Here is a 15745-nt window from a genome sequence, read left to right on the forward strand (position 1 = left end):
CTGGGAGATGTTATACATAAATTCCCAACAGGTGTTGCGGTATGGGTGGAGACCAGGGACCCCCACCAATCTAAAGGTTCTGGTGACTCTAAATCATGATAATCATTTCCATTCCAGTCACGTCCCCTGCCGCAGCAGACTGGGCCACAGGTGCTCATACCAATAAAATACAGACAAGTTGCTAAAATTAAAAGGTGGTTGAGTGCCTCAGCATTTCCAACAACCAGGGTTACTGACTGGGTCTTGAAAATGTATATAAAAAAAAAAAAAATGTATATACCTATAATTAGCCACATTGAGTTGAGTATTGAGAAGCTCCTAGAAAGAACCTCGGCGCGGTAGTCAGACCCTCCTTCCAAAACTTCAAATTTTAGGTTAAAAAAAATAGAAAAGAAAAATGTCCAACTCAGCTTTTTTTCTATCTTAGCTATTTTGATATAAAATGTACATGTATCTGGTCACTTCGTCAGAATTTCAAGTGTTATAATTAACCCACATATGTATGCAAGCAGTTGTTTAGGAGAAGCAAGTGGCTTATTGCATAGACCGGCATGCCTGCCCTATTTAGGAGGGACAGTCCTTATTTGGTGCCTATTGTCCCTCTTTTCTTTGTGTTCCATATTGTTGGTGTGTCTGAGTGTATAACAGAGCTCCACAGTAATAAAACTCACAATAATGTGTCTTTAAACTACAATAAATGTGTTCAAACTCAACCTATGTAAATGCTTGTTACATAAATTGTTATAAGTAAGTCAACAGCCCCCTCATATCCCGAAAATGAAAGCATCCCTCCTTCTCCATTTGAAATGTTATGACGTATGGAACTGGATAGAGAATAATTGCCATTAGTGTCTTATTTTGCCCTGTCCTACAGATGTCCATGTTCACATGTAAAAGAGTCACTACCTTTTGCAAAATTCCAAGTTTAAACAAATTTGGAACTGTGGAAGCACAAATATACTTTATTGCTAGGAGTATGGATTTTCGTGTAATACACTTTCATTAGGACTGGAATTGAAAAGGTTAATTGATAATGAATACTTGGTAGCACATGTTTAACAATAATGTGAAGTTGGTACTTTTTTGTCTTCATCATCTAAACTTCCATGAATCCATAACCAATCAATGACAGTCCATGCTGCGGTCATCACAATCTGGACATTACAATTCCTAGACCAGAAGTGTATCTCCAAGTTTTTCAGCCAATCCTAAACTTTGACACAGCCTGCATGAAAACATAATTTTCAAACAGATGTAACTTACTTTAGAAGTGTTTATCTCCTGCTCTGTAACTTTAACTTTAATCACACACAGGAGGCTCCTGCTGAGTGTAGCAAGCTTTTAACAGTGCAGGAAATTTGAAATTTTAAATGAAACATAATTTGCAATAAAAGTGTAAATATTAGATGACTAATTACAGGTAGTGTTTAGGCTTTGTAAGTCACATGCAGGGAGGTGTGGCTAGGGCTATATAAGCAAAGCGTTTTAACTCCTAAATGGCAGATAATTAAGCAGTGAGACTGCAGGGGCATGATCTATACATCAAAACTGCTTCATTAAGCTTAAGTTGTCCTGGTGACTATAGTATCACTTTAAAGCACATTTTATAGGAATATCTTTCTAATAATATTTAATATTAATATTATTAGTTTGGAAAGTATTTTTCAGTTTATCCATTATTATAATTTATAACCTCATATGTAATACAATTCATTTTGTTCATTTTGTACACTCTTCTAAGCCATCATCTTTACTGTTTTTCATCCGTAATAAAACATACAAACATTTAAGCATGCATAAAAAGTCACGGAGAGAAGGGCAGATGCATGCTGGGCCATTTTGCCAGAGCGTAGGAAATGTCATTACAAATGTGTTATTAATAAACATATTAACAGCTGCTGCACCACTCTATATATCATACTGAGTCATGTATAGTTCACCTGCAGGTTAAAGAGAAACGTTAATTATATGTGCAAACAGTTTTAATAATAGAAATCAACATAATTATAATTCAAATAAATTTAGAATGACCTGATCTATTCCTATGTAAAACACCACAATTTACCATTTTAAAATGGAATGCATTATGTTACCCCAGAGTCACCCTTTAGGTAATTCTATTATGATAAATTGAGCTGGCTGTGCATTGTGGGAAATGTAGTTTGTAAACATCTGCAGTGCCACGTTTAGCCATCAGTTCTTTGCACACAGATGGGGTTTCTGTCTATCTCAGTCTGCAGTGTGTGTGACCTTGAGCTCCCCCTAGTGGACATTGAGCTTGTCTTTTTTGGAAAATGCTAAGTAAGGTCAGGATAGTGTCTAACATACTCTGTCATATAACATATTCCAATATTGGCTGTACCTATACTGATATATCACAGCTCAGCAGCTTTATCCAATGTGTCTTTTAATACCAACATAGGACAGCAGACATAAAATCAATACCATAATCTTCATATTGTTTATTTATTTATTTATGTTTTGGCAGAAGCACTATGTACTTTGACATTTTTTAATTGTATTTAAAAGTTATTTTTATGAGATTATTATTATTATAATATAGTTAACGAAAAAGGAATGATACTGTAGCATCAATAAAAAACAAACACGATTCATTTGATATTTTAAAGTGTGTAGGAATATAAATTAATGAACACATTATCAAATTAAATAAACAACATATTTGCACACACAGATTATAATTACTATGGGAATTATATGTTTAGTAATTTTATGGTATCAGTGCAAAATGTACAGATGATTATCTACCAAATCAAGTATTTAACATCTTAAGAACTAAATTCAGTTCAAGGGTAAGTTAAAAGTTAAAGGCAGAGAATCATGGGATTTGTAGTCCTACAGCTGCTGTAAATCTAGTTTGGCCATCTATAGTCTATGGTAACTATACATAAAAAAAACCTGATTCCTCATCATATTCCAAAAACGGAACGCCTTACCCAGCATTAACACAGGTTAATAAACAGGACATTCCACACTGCAATAAGATCTTTAAGGACACAAATATAACAACAGCAAAATAATGCAATTGGGTTTGATGGGGTTAATTGAAATAAGGCATTGAGATGATAGCAGATAGTTATAGATGACTATAAAAATAACAAATTCCTGTGTTTTTTGGAAATAACATGATAAAATAAGATAAAATCACAAAATATTTTAAAACAGGATTTTTTTAAATTTTCATTGGCAAAATTATTAAAGCAAAAACATAACATACAGGCTCTGGGGTATCGTACGACGAGAAGAATTAAAGTATACCATAATTTAGATCAGTCTTCTAAAAACAATCCTCTTATTCCAGCCTTAGGAAATGTAAGTAAATAAGTGACTATTTTCACTGAGACATCTTTGTGCCTACTAACGCTATTCCTCAAAACCCGGCCTGCTGATGATCCCCGAGGACAGGCTGGAAAAACTGTAATTTTTCCAAATTTTTTCACCGAATGAGCACTTGTCATTTGTTGTATGAGTCAGTGTCACTTTAAAGAGCATTCTAATTTAATACGTACATTATGCTAACAGAATTTCTTGCAAATGTGTACATTTAAAAAAAAAAAATGATAAAATTAATGTCCATTCCACTTTCCTGTCAATCACAAAGTCTCATCATGGCTTTGCTGATGGCAAGCCAAGTATCTCAAGAATTGATTGACAGGGGAAAGCACCAGAAACCTCTTTTCTACAGTTCTCCTGCTCTCCTACAAGCAAGTGTGCTCTAGTTGCTGTTATTGTGGTGTTGCTATATATGTTGATTGCGTTGTTTACATGCCAATATACTGGCGAGAAGCCAGCATGTTACCTTCATAAAGGATAAGTACTTTGTCATAGAAAGTGCTGATGTGCTTCCCAAACAGGGCTAATTAGATAGTGGGGAAGGGAATGGAGGGTAGGGGCTGAAGGAAGGGCTTGCAATGTTTGGCATGGGGGAGAAAGTACACTCAAATAACCTATTTTCATATAAAAGTCCTAGAAGTATTCCATTAGGGGATGTCCAGGCCTGGAGAGCTTGCAGGTCACCAGCTCAAGAAGAAACCCAGACAGTACTAGAGAAGTAAAGGTCCTTCACAATTCCTGATGACTACCTCGCTCCAGCAGTATTTGGTCAATACACTTCCCATTGTACATCTAGTTGCTTCTAATCTGAAGACGACTGGTATCGTGAGGCTACATCTCATATCCCCTGTATGCTAGTTGCCCAGGGCAACTGCCCCGTGTCCCCTTGTCACATTAAAGTAATGCCAACAAAACCCAGCATCATGGTATCTGCAACGATGCCATAAAGGGGAAAAGCATCAGTTCCTTGTATATATGATAAGTTATATATTTACTATTTAAGGAATTATAAGCAAGCAAAGAATACTGGTTATTATTGGCTCACTTTAAATATCTGTAATTATTTCACCATTTTATCAATAGTATCCATGACAACAGAAAAAGATTAAAATATAATATGTATGAGCGTATAGCGGAAAGTAAGAATCATTTTAAAGAATTCATTGTGGATATAAAGTGTTTGCTTGCAGCAGTGGTGGTAATGGAAGAGGATAACCCAATCACTTTTAGGATAGGACAGTACATAAGATGATTGACTGGCCAACTGTTTTTCTTTTTCCCGACATCAAATATTACATTATAAGTCAATGGTGAAAGGTGGTGAGATCATTGCTCGAGAGAGAATGCAATATCTATGTGGACGGTTGCAAAGAGAGTTTCAGCAATATAACTAATTGCATCCAATGCTGCATTAGAAATAAAGCTAGAGAAACATTATATGACTCCCAGGGTAGCTGAAATGCTGATCGAGGAAGGAGAATGTACAAGTGTCTATCGCTGCTTATGTTGATCCAGCCATTATTTATCAGCAGGTGGAAATAGTGATTAATTGCACTTTCATTTCAAGCCTAGCCTTATATTGGGGAATCCCTTTCTACTAAGTAAAAAGCTAGCATTATTCTCCTGATCATTAATGTTTTTTGTTTCCATTACCTTGATTGGGTTAAAGTGTTAAGTAAAGAATGCTCAGTAAGGATTAAACAGATTTAATAATGTTAAGGTCGCTGTTGACTGAACAGTCTGTTGACAGAAGAGCAGTAAGGTTTAGAACATGACAGCAAAGTTGTAGAATTTTTAAAAAAATTATTATTTTTTTAGCATATCTATCTGCCGAAATAGCTTAATTTAAGATGAACGAGATTCTCCCTAACCACAGATCAGGGGTAGGCAACCTTCGACTCTCCAGATGTTGTGGACTACATGTCCCATGATGCTTTGCCAGCATTATGGCTGCAAGTGCGTTATGGAAGACGTAGCCCACAGCATCTGGAGTGCCGATGTCTGTCTACCCCTGCCATTGATCGTTATATATTATGGGTAAAAAAAAAAAATCTTTCTTTTCTCTCATTTAGGAATTTTCCCCTTTTCCGCATTCTGCCTCTTTCTACCTTTTCAAAAAAATGGTGAGCAAATTTTAGTTTGAAAAACAAAAAAGACCGGTCAGCAGGAATTCTTGCTTTCTGATTTGCTGTCATTTTCAAAGCACACAGTCTTAACACAGATGTATGTCTTACAGTGAAGACAAATACAATCAGATAAGCTGCAATTTTCTGCTTTTTTTTTTTTTTACTTTGTTTTTCCTTATTTTTGCTATGTGTGAAATCATTGCAGAAAATGATTCATGTCTCTATATACTTTCTGTGAATACCGCACAGTTATTGCACTTAACCCCCACCCCATCCTTCTAAATGCTCCCTTTGAAACTCAGAGATCATGATATTATCCAAAGGGGCAGATAATCAATTAATCAGAAGGAATAATCACGTAATCCAGGTTAATAAGCAAGCTACTAGTAAGGTGACCATTCTAGGCAGGTGACAGATTAAATTTAATGGTGGTCTCAAACAGGTTTATACCAGCAAGATTATTTTCCTTGTGATGTCTTTAAATGTGTTAAGTGAATTGATTTATCCAGTTATGATGAGCCTTGAGATTCTACTTGGTCTTTGATAATTAGTCTGCAGAGCTCTACAATCTGTCTGAATGACCAGAGTTCATTGCCCTCCCCATGGCAAATGTAATTTTAATCATTATACAGAATAGTTTAAGTCACTTGAACCATCATCTATGAGAGAAAAAAAAATCAGCTGGAACTGCAGAACCTCTTGGGGAAGGATGCTGTCAATCATTGATCTACATGAAAGCTCCTTTAACTCCAACTTAATGAGGCTCAAAAATAAAAATAGGAGCAGATCATCTGCCTTTCCCAAAGGGGCTACCCAGCTGCTGTGGCTTTTGAATTGATCTCTAAATCATGGGCATATGGATGGGAAGGAGGGGCAGGCTTTCTATAGCTTTGACCTATACATAAATATGTAAAATGAATTGGAAACTCTCCCTGTCAATCAATATAGACTGCAAGAAAGATAAGACGAGGTTAATAAATCAGCCTTTAGGGACCAAAGGTATTTTTGGTGTAAAGACATTTGCTTAGCCCTGGACTTTAAGAGGTTAAAGAAAAAAAGAAAAAAAAAAGAATTCCAAAAACATGTTTTGAATAAGGTACACAGATTTTAACATTCAACAGACTGTAGGATTTTACTCAGCAGGGTGTATTATCCCCCTCTGGTGTTCAAAGGGTTAATGCAATTCTGATTTCCTTTTTTTTGAATGCATCTTGTTTTGGATTTAAGAGAAAAAAAAAATGATAAATCCTTATTCATTTGTATAATCAACTCCACAACAATAACAATAATAATAATAATAATAATAAAATAATAATAATAATAATAAATACGTTATATGAGACAACAACAAAAAAAAAAGTTGAATGCTTCACTTGAATCATAATAATCTATAAGGAGGAAAAAATAAAATATCCTAATCTCAGCCCAGCCTCCAGGACAAGCAATCCAATAAGAACTGTTAGGGGAGGAACTCACATCACTTTTACACATCCCTTCAGTGTTTTTTCTTAGCAGTCAGGCACATTGGAGTAGCTCACTGATAAAATTCAAGGATTTACTGGGAATATCCCTGGCTATTTTTGCTGTTGCTTTACCCTCTCTCTCTCTCTCTATCTCTCTCTCTCTCTCTTCTTGTGCTCGGTTTGGAGATGCTACAGTGTTTCCTATGTACAGAGAGGGGGGCTGAGAACTGCTTGCATCCTGCCATAAGGATCTACTAAGTGTCAGTCTCTCTATCAGCATGAAGCGTTGCAGAGCGCAGTGACTGACTGACTGAGTGAGTGAGGGCTTTCTTTCCATTCACCAGGGATATTTTGATTCAGAGTAACATCATATTGTCTGTGAACTAAATCCATCCATTCATTTCTTATCTGAGGGCTGCTGATGAACACCTCTGGCTGATCACTAACACAGTAAGTATTAATCTTCAAATTCTTTATGCTTCATAGGCTAATACGGGCAACTTTGCATGGGGGGAGGACAGAGGGGGCTAAACACACACAAAAAAATTCACAGCCCCTTCCCCCAACCCCCCAATCACATTGATAGTTATCTTGGTTAATGGCTGATCAGAGCAAGAATTGTCCACTGTCCCTGTAGAATCTCACATCATGTCATTATTTGTGAAGATTCCATATTCATTATTGATGGGATCAGAGAAAAGAGAGAGAGAGTTTTGGTGGTCTGTACAAGGTGGGTGATCTGCCCTTATCCTTTCTATTTTCTTTGCTCTATATATTATTCTACAGTAAAATATAGCTCTTGCCTTTGCTCAATCTTCAGTTAGATGTCAGGCTGCATTCATACACTGTAATGGATTGCAGTTTTCGTGCTGAGAATAAATATCACTTAAAAAAAAAAAAAATGACAAAAATATTCCACATATGTAAATGTCTGATGAGAAAATGTGCAATGTGGATGCATAGTGTGGGAGCAGACGGGTGCAATGCTGGCTTTGCAGGGTATATGAGCTTGACAGAAAATACCTGTAAGATTTATACCTACTGCAAGAGCCACTTTGTAAGAGGAAACTAGTGATCGGTCTGTCCTGATGGCATCTGATTGCAGCACACATCCAGAGCTCATAGTTATTTTTGTCTTTTTTTTTAACATAGGAATTAAGTTGGTTTCTTCCAGAACTATTTTGGAATGGCACCAATTTAAACTTGCTCCAGTTATTTCCCTGACAGTAAGTTGCATGATTAAAATAAATCAGGTGTTGGCCAGATTATACCATCCACATACCTTAATACCCACTGTACCTTAGAGCAACATCTAATCAGTAAAGATCATGCAACATTGCATATCCTAAGCTTATATTATTCATCAAGGCAACCTTACTGCCATCACAATAGGGAAAAAAAAAGAAAAGCCTTTCTACACACTATTTATCTCAACTTGTGGATTTAATACCAGATCACTAACTGCAGTTATTCTTCAAGTATACCATCTTTATTTATTTTCTTTTATGGGTTCCACTGATGTACCCAATACCTCCAGACACGTGCCAGCCAAAGGGTTAAGTAATACATTAGAATGTGTGCGCACAATGCAAATCAGGTTTTCATATCACATATGAGTATGTGATTAAATTATGTAAAGAAAGCTAAAGGGTAATGCATTTATAAAATACTTCTTTACAATGAAGCATAAAAATACGGGGGGGGATAAAATGTCACTTGTCAGATTTTTTTTTTTTTCCATTGCTGTTTGGTGTTGCAATATACCAACAGGTATCTATTCTATCACTACGAGAGCACAGGCATGCTAAATTGGTAGATGACATATGGAAAATGTTAAATAGTTTTTTTGTTTGTGTGTTCGAAACCTGTTGGGGCTTGTGTAGACACGATATGTGTTTTTTATTTATTTTTTGCAGTTTTATATGCAGGCTAAACATTATTATTAAAACTGCAATCAATGACTACATGTGTACACTTACTTATGTGATGCGATATGAGAAAAGTTGAGCATTATCATAAGATGACAGCACATTTTTTTCTTCAACAAGATATTTTCCTTATCTCAGTAGAATCGCAATAAAAACAAGGCTAAATATATATCATCCATTCTTAATTAAGTAAATGTGTAAAGTCTGGTGTTTTGCAATTTTTTAAAAATTATTTAAATAGGCGCTTGCCAGAATTATAAATCAAATGATTTCTAAAACAATAATAAAAAATACAATTACTAGGAGATTCACTAGATGATAATATCATAGTTTTATGGTATTGTTTTATAAAATTAAATGTTTGCCCACACTTGAAGACTAATATTGATAAAATCTAGGCTTATTTGTTTAGCACGCATACTGTTTACCATTTTTTTTTAAAGGGAAGCAAAAATATCTAATAGGGACCAGACTGTCATACAAGATCATATAGCATAATAGGTCATATTTGAAATGAGCTTTCGCATTGCTAAGTACATTCAGCCAGCAGGTATCACAGAGCTGAAGGCCAGTGAAACTGGGAAATATTGTTGATTTGTCTTATATCATTTGCGTGCCAGAGGGTTGATGGATGTATTTTTATTTTACAATACTTGCCATCCTTTTGGCATAAGGTCATCCATTCAGGCTATTATAGTAGGCAATATAATCCATATATGGTTGGCATAAAGGATATCAGTCATTAGCAGCACTATATCTTACTGCTTAGTGACCACAGTGGCGCTGGTAAGATTATATGTTGAGTGGTATAAACATTGGAACCCTTTCAACGCCAGAGGGATGAAAAAGACATCAGTGTTTGGAATTCTAATACTTCACTCTTGTAGCATCACAGAATTTGAAGGAACACACAGTACTATGACTAAACTGCTACTGAAGATTATATTCTGAGATGTCAAAAGACCAGACATTCTATAACTAATGTTATTATTTTTTTTTTTTTAAATACAATAAACATTTAAAGGAAATTACATAAAAAAGTGTCTGGATTTTACAAACTCACAGTATCATTTTTCTAATGTCACAAGAATAGCAATTTGAGATATGACCTGACCGAGGTTCTAAACAGATTTATACTGATACAAATGCATCAAGTGACATTGTGTTTGCTCAACTACAAGACCTGTAGACTTAAGAACTTAAAAAGTTTTTTTTTATTTTTTTTTTACATTACCAAAGAAAGCACACAAAATAGTTACTGAATTCCCAATACTGTTGACACGGTTTTGCTGTCAGTTGGGTCATATTTTTGCTTATTTATGTTTTTTTATTTTGGGTGATCCACCTTTTCTTGATTGTTGGTCTAGTTTGAAGATATACAATGACATAAGCTACTAATAGCCACAACATATAATATAGCGATAAATAAAATATTTCATAGCATAGAGTCAACATAGCTGTCTATGATTAATTTATTACTTGGGCTAATGCAATATACAAAGATCTACTCTAGACCTTGGGCAATAGTACAACGGAGGTCAAACAAGGATATGATAGTCAATCATATGACAGCAAAATGATAGGAATAGTGCATTAAAAAAAAGCCCAATGGAAATATGTCATAAAGTATGATAGCATTACTAAACTGGTCTACTTTCTAAATTTTAAAAAGTCAGATTGCAATATTTTAGGTTTCATGGGTAGCAAAAGCCAGAACAAAAACCTTCAAAAACTAAGAGAAAACAAACAAAAACAATACAGTATTTTCAAATATGATTTAAATATGATTTCTGGAAGTCTAGATGTAAATAAGAGAAGAAAGAAAATACAGAGTAATTCTTTCACCTGACCTATCGTACGATGTAGTACATCTAAATTACTTCAATTTTCCATGTTGGTTAGTGGCCAGCTCTATTGAAATAAACAATCGTATTGTCTACATTTTTCATTCCTCACTGCAATACCATAGTATTAGTTGCATCATAAGTTTGTCAAAGATGGAATTGAAAACCTGGAATAAAGGACTGAAATACAAATTTGATGGAATTATATGTCAGCAGAAAATAGTGAGCTCAGTGGGTTTCTGTAGGTGGCTCTGGCTAAAGATCACCATTTGGAACTTTGCAAAGGTTGGTAGGAGTTGGAGCTTTAAATGTACATGATCAATTTTTGTAACAGCTGGTTCTGTGTATTACAAAGATTTACTGGTGTGATAAAAGTAAAAAAAAAAAATCCCAACTCATTATATTTACTGCAGTGCTGATGAGGTTGCACTTCTAGGGATAACATTAATAAATTCAACTATTTATCGAACATAGTCCGGAAAATACTCTAGATGAGTAATGCATACTTATCAAATACTTGGCTGTAATAAATATATGTACTTATCTGAAAATTACTTTTATTTGACATTATAAATATCTCAAATAATGATTTTAGACATATCTGCTTTTCAAATTGTTAGAATCTACAAGAATAACCCATCAAATCATGATCACAAAAAATACCCCCCCCCCCCAAAAAAAATAATAATACAAAAGTGACAGTATTTTCTATCCGTATAGCAACAAGATGGTTAATTTGGCAGAAAATCCAATACCAGTGTGGGAATAATAAGAGAGAAAGGATCTGAGCCAATGAGCTGGTATCTATCTCTTTCATATGATGAAGTCCTCAGTGGATGCAATTCATTTCATGCCACCATATACACCATAAATGCAGTCTTCAAATGTAAATGCATTTCATTTTAACAGAGTTCATGCATATTAAAGAGGCTTGACACATCACATAGGATCAGGGATGAATATTTGACTCCATGAGATACTGTATCACAGCTCCTCGCTAAATATTTAACAAAAAAAATCTCTCAGTAATGCATCTAACTGGAAATCCAGAGCATTCCGAAGAATATATTTTTTCTTTAAAAATGTCAGAATAGTTGTAAATTAAATTCACGTACCCCCTATGCAGAGAAAGAGCCAGAGCTCTTGTTACTGCTACATATTCAGCAATTCCATCACCCAGCATTGTTACTTAAGATGGTATTATCTAATTCAATGCTAACCTACATACTTTTCATAATGAAGGTGTCATTTTTGCTTTAATGGAAGGTCCCTATGTTGGCAAATAGCATCAATATTCATTCCCTGAAGATGTACTAAGGGGTGATAAGTTGGACAGTTTTAGCTCCATTGGGAAATTCTTTGAGGAGTGAATGTTTTACATTATTCTGGAATGTGTATTATTTTGGGATGCAGGCTCTATAAATTATAATAGAAATTGAATTTCTCCTCGTCAATGCAATGAAACATTGGCTATATTTTATATACTTTCACATTTCTCTGAATTAATTGAGTGGTCAGGTTTATTCAACAGGATCACTGAACATTATATTCATGTGGCAAGAGGATTTTGTATCCTTCTAAAAGTATTATTCCCTATCCTTTATCTACTTTAATTATAGAAGATCCTAAGATCACAATTGGATATTCAGATTTAAGCATGTACCTATATTAAGACCAGAGAAATCCACAATCCTGCATAGTTAAGTAGACTTATTGAGGTCATAAATTGTAATTTTACAAATTTATAAAATAATAAAAAATGAAGAGCATGCTGTTTGTTCAGCAGGTAAAAGTAACAGTATAAATGGTTGTTTTTTTTTGTAATGTTTTATGACCAGCAATCTAAAAAGCAGTCTGGCCCATTCCCTAGTTGCATGGAGTGATTTTATTCTATAAGCAATATCATTTTATGAAATTTAAGCTGGCTGAAGTGTAACAAAAATAATAAAACATACTTTTGCCTCTGAAAATGCTATCAAACTTTAAACGTACCATTATTGGTGTGTTGCAAACATTTTTGTAGAAGACGCGGGAACTGGTAAGGGATAAGTGAAATACATTTTCTGCATTATACATCCCATAGTCCATAACATTTCGAATTCTTGACTGTGCTATATTTTCTAAATTCAAAAATATGCTAAAATAATTGAATCTATTGCTTGCAATGTTTCCGTGCCTTTCTTGCCAAACATGGCAAGAATGTACTGAAGTTGAAGATTGCAGGAATGGAATTTGGGGACGTCTACTCATTTTTATGTATTTTTTCTTTTCTTTGGAATTTCTGGATCAATGAGTGCTTAAAAAAAAGTTTCACTCGAGGTATTAAACGGAAGTCCCTTCCTGTAATTTTTAGAGTATAACTTCCATATATCTCAGTCTGCCATATCCTGTAAGAGAATTCTGGGAGTCGACGTTTAACAGTATCTGGAGAGGCACAGTTTGAATTCCCAGGGAAACTCTAGAGATCTGGTCAGTAAAACAGCTGTGATGTCTCCAGAAATGAATTGCATTCTGACAATGAATCGTCAAGTTTGAAAAAAAAAAAAATCATTTCTTAAACTCTGCAGTTTTTGGTAAACGATTTTTAAGTCATGTGTCAATTGATCATAAATGACTGTCTAGTGTAAAGTATAAATCCTCCAAATTGTTAAGTGATTTTCATTATGATTAATCGTAAAATTAGGTATATTTTGTTCCAAAAATGATTTTTAATGTGCAAATTATTAATAAACGCAGCATGTAGAGATGAAGTTGCAGTTTTCTCTAAAGGAAGACTAGGTCAAAATGGACATCGATATCAATAGCTTTTGCATTCTAATCGTCAAGACAACACCATCACACTCTCTCATTAAAGTAGAGGTGCATTGCTATGATGTTAGTGCTGCCTAAACTGGCTCTAAAATGTTGAAGATAATTTATTTCTTAAGCACAACATAATCAAATAGGAGTGTATTTTCTTAATAGTAACTTGTAGTGTGTCTATCTTTTGTAATCTAGGTCAAAATATCTGCTAGTTATCTCTTTGCCAACTCATCACAAAATACAGTTTAGTGAGCAGACCCAAGAATGATATTTTCACACATGCAAATATCCATTTGTATATCATATACACATGGACCTTATAATTGTATATTAAGCATTGCACTGTTTCTGCTAAATCTGTGTGCTTCTGAAAATGTATGAAATAGAGACATTATGTAGTATATTGTTCTGCAAGTAAAATGAGCATCTCGTATTCTCATATCTTAATTCTTTAATGATGACCAAATTGCATGACAGACCTCTATTACCATATTTTTATGAATGTAACACAAAACTGCAGAATTGAGGCCAAAATCATAGTGTTAAAGGGGGAAGAAAAACCTACAATTCAGCTGTGGTTGTTTTGAGCTTAATTTTACAATTACATTTTCAGTTCACTCCAGACATTCTACTGCCAGATTTCTAGAATCAGTAATTGATGATTTATGTTTGGATTCAATACATGTTACATCTTGATTCTATTGTAACTCATTATAATTCGGATTCTACCTCCGGATTCTAAACTGAATTCAGTTACAAGAGATAAACTTAACTCGGGTAACTGAATAGCTTTCCCCCTTTGACATTGAGAGTTTTGCTTGTATGTCCTTATTGCTTGTTTTACTCAATTTATTCAACACTATTGAATATATGGGTGCTTTATCAACATAATTACAATGATAATAAATCTAGTACATACTAATTAACCCCTTAAGGACCAAACTTCTGGAATAAAAGGGAATCACGACATCCCACACATGTCATGTGTCCTTAAGGGGTTAAATAAATTCTACACCCCAACTATAATTTGATACATTTTGTTCCCAGAATCTGGTACAATCTAATAAAATCTACTTAGGGAATATTTTAGAATCATTTTATATACCCAGAATCCTTTAAAACCAAATATTTTCTACCATTTGAGTTTTATTGTAAGTGGTGGGCAATGTTGGAGATTTTAGAAGGTTAGTAATTATTCTGGGAAACACAGAAATTCACAAAACAAATACACCTTTTAACCCCAAGAAACCCACAATCGGACAAATAAGCTAAATTGAGCAACTTTGTCCTTAAATTTGCAATTCAACAAACCTCTTTGCAAAGAAACCCCTTAGTAAAACATACATTGCATACTTGTCAAGCAATATAATCTATCGTTGAACATGCAAAGTGTTCCACTGCTAAGTTTTTAATTTTAGGATACCAGATTTCCCCCTTGAAATATTTACTCAGTATGTAAATGATTTATTAACCTAATCACATCTTTCATTTTTTGTGTTCTTTTCTTTTCATTTGCCACCATTCTGCCAGTGTTGATTTGCATGTTCACTGTGGAGCTTGTTCTCACTTTATATTTTGCACCAAGCATGAAATATTAATAGTATTGCTATACTGAAAAAAAAGCACAAAATAATTCAGCAGTTGAAAATATACATACTTATGCAAATTTTATATAAACACACACACACACACACACACACACATATATTAAATATACATATGCATGCTCACACTTCCCAAACTTCAAGCTCTTAATAAGACTGGTGTCCCAGTTTTAACATAAATTTGGTTGGTTTGTTTGTTTGTTTGTTGTAATTATTGTCAATGTCCTCATTGGTATTATACATACAGTTGATAATGGTTGAGAATGGATACCATTAAAAAAAAAAAAAAACAAGCTCACAAAGATATTTTATGACCAGTACAGTCAGTTATTGAAACATGTAAGATTCGGCTATGAATTTGAAGCTTTTGCTTACAAACGTAGATAAGTATGTCAGGAGACTTGAAGTTACTAATTTTACCAACCCATAAAGCATGATAATTAAAGGGGTTCCTTCACTATCGAGGATTTTAAATATTATGTTTTCTTGTTCCTTACATTAAGTAAACATACATTTGTAAGTTCGGAAAAATAAAAAACTTAAACTTTAAAATTCACACTGCTATATTTACTTCTGTCCCGGAATGGTGCACCTCCATTTTGGCTCCCTGTCAGTCATTATTTA

At 34.2% G+C, this 15745-nt stretch overlaps 1 protein-coding gene across 1 annotated transcript in view; it reads left to right on the forward strand.

The window, feature by feature from the left end:
• Positions 1–6986: 6986 nt before the first annotated feature.
• CDH8 (cadherin 8) overlaps positions 6987–15745 on the forward strand; it is a 314476-nt gene continuing 305717 nt past the window's right edge. Inside the window, exon 1 of the mRNA XM_063438477.1 lies at positions 6987–7393. The gene's annotated coding sequence lies outside the window, so the exon portion shown is untranslated. The remainder of the gene's footprint in view (positions 7394–15745) is intronic.

Source organism: Pelobates fuscus, chromosome 12, assembly GCF_036172605.1.
Source record: "Pelobates fuscus isolate aPelFus1 chromosome 12, aPelFus1.pri, whole genome shotgun sequence".
Taxonomy (NCBI): domain Eukaryota; kingdom Metazoa; phylum Chordata; class Amphibia; order Anura; family Pelobatidae; genus Pelobates; species Pelobates fuscus.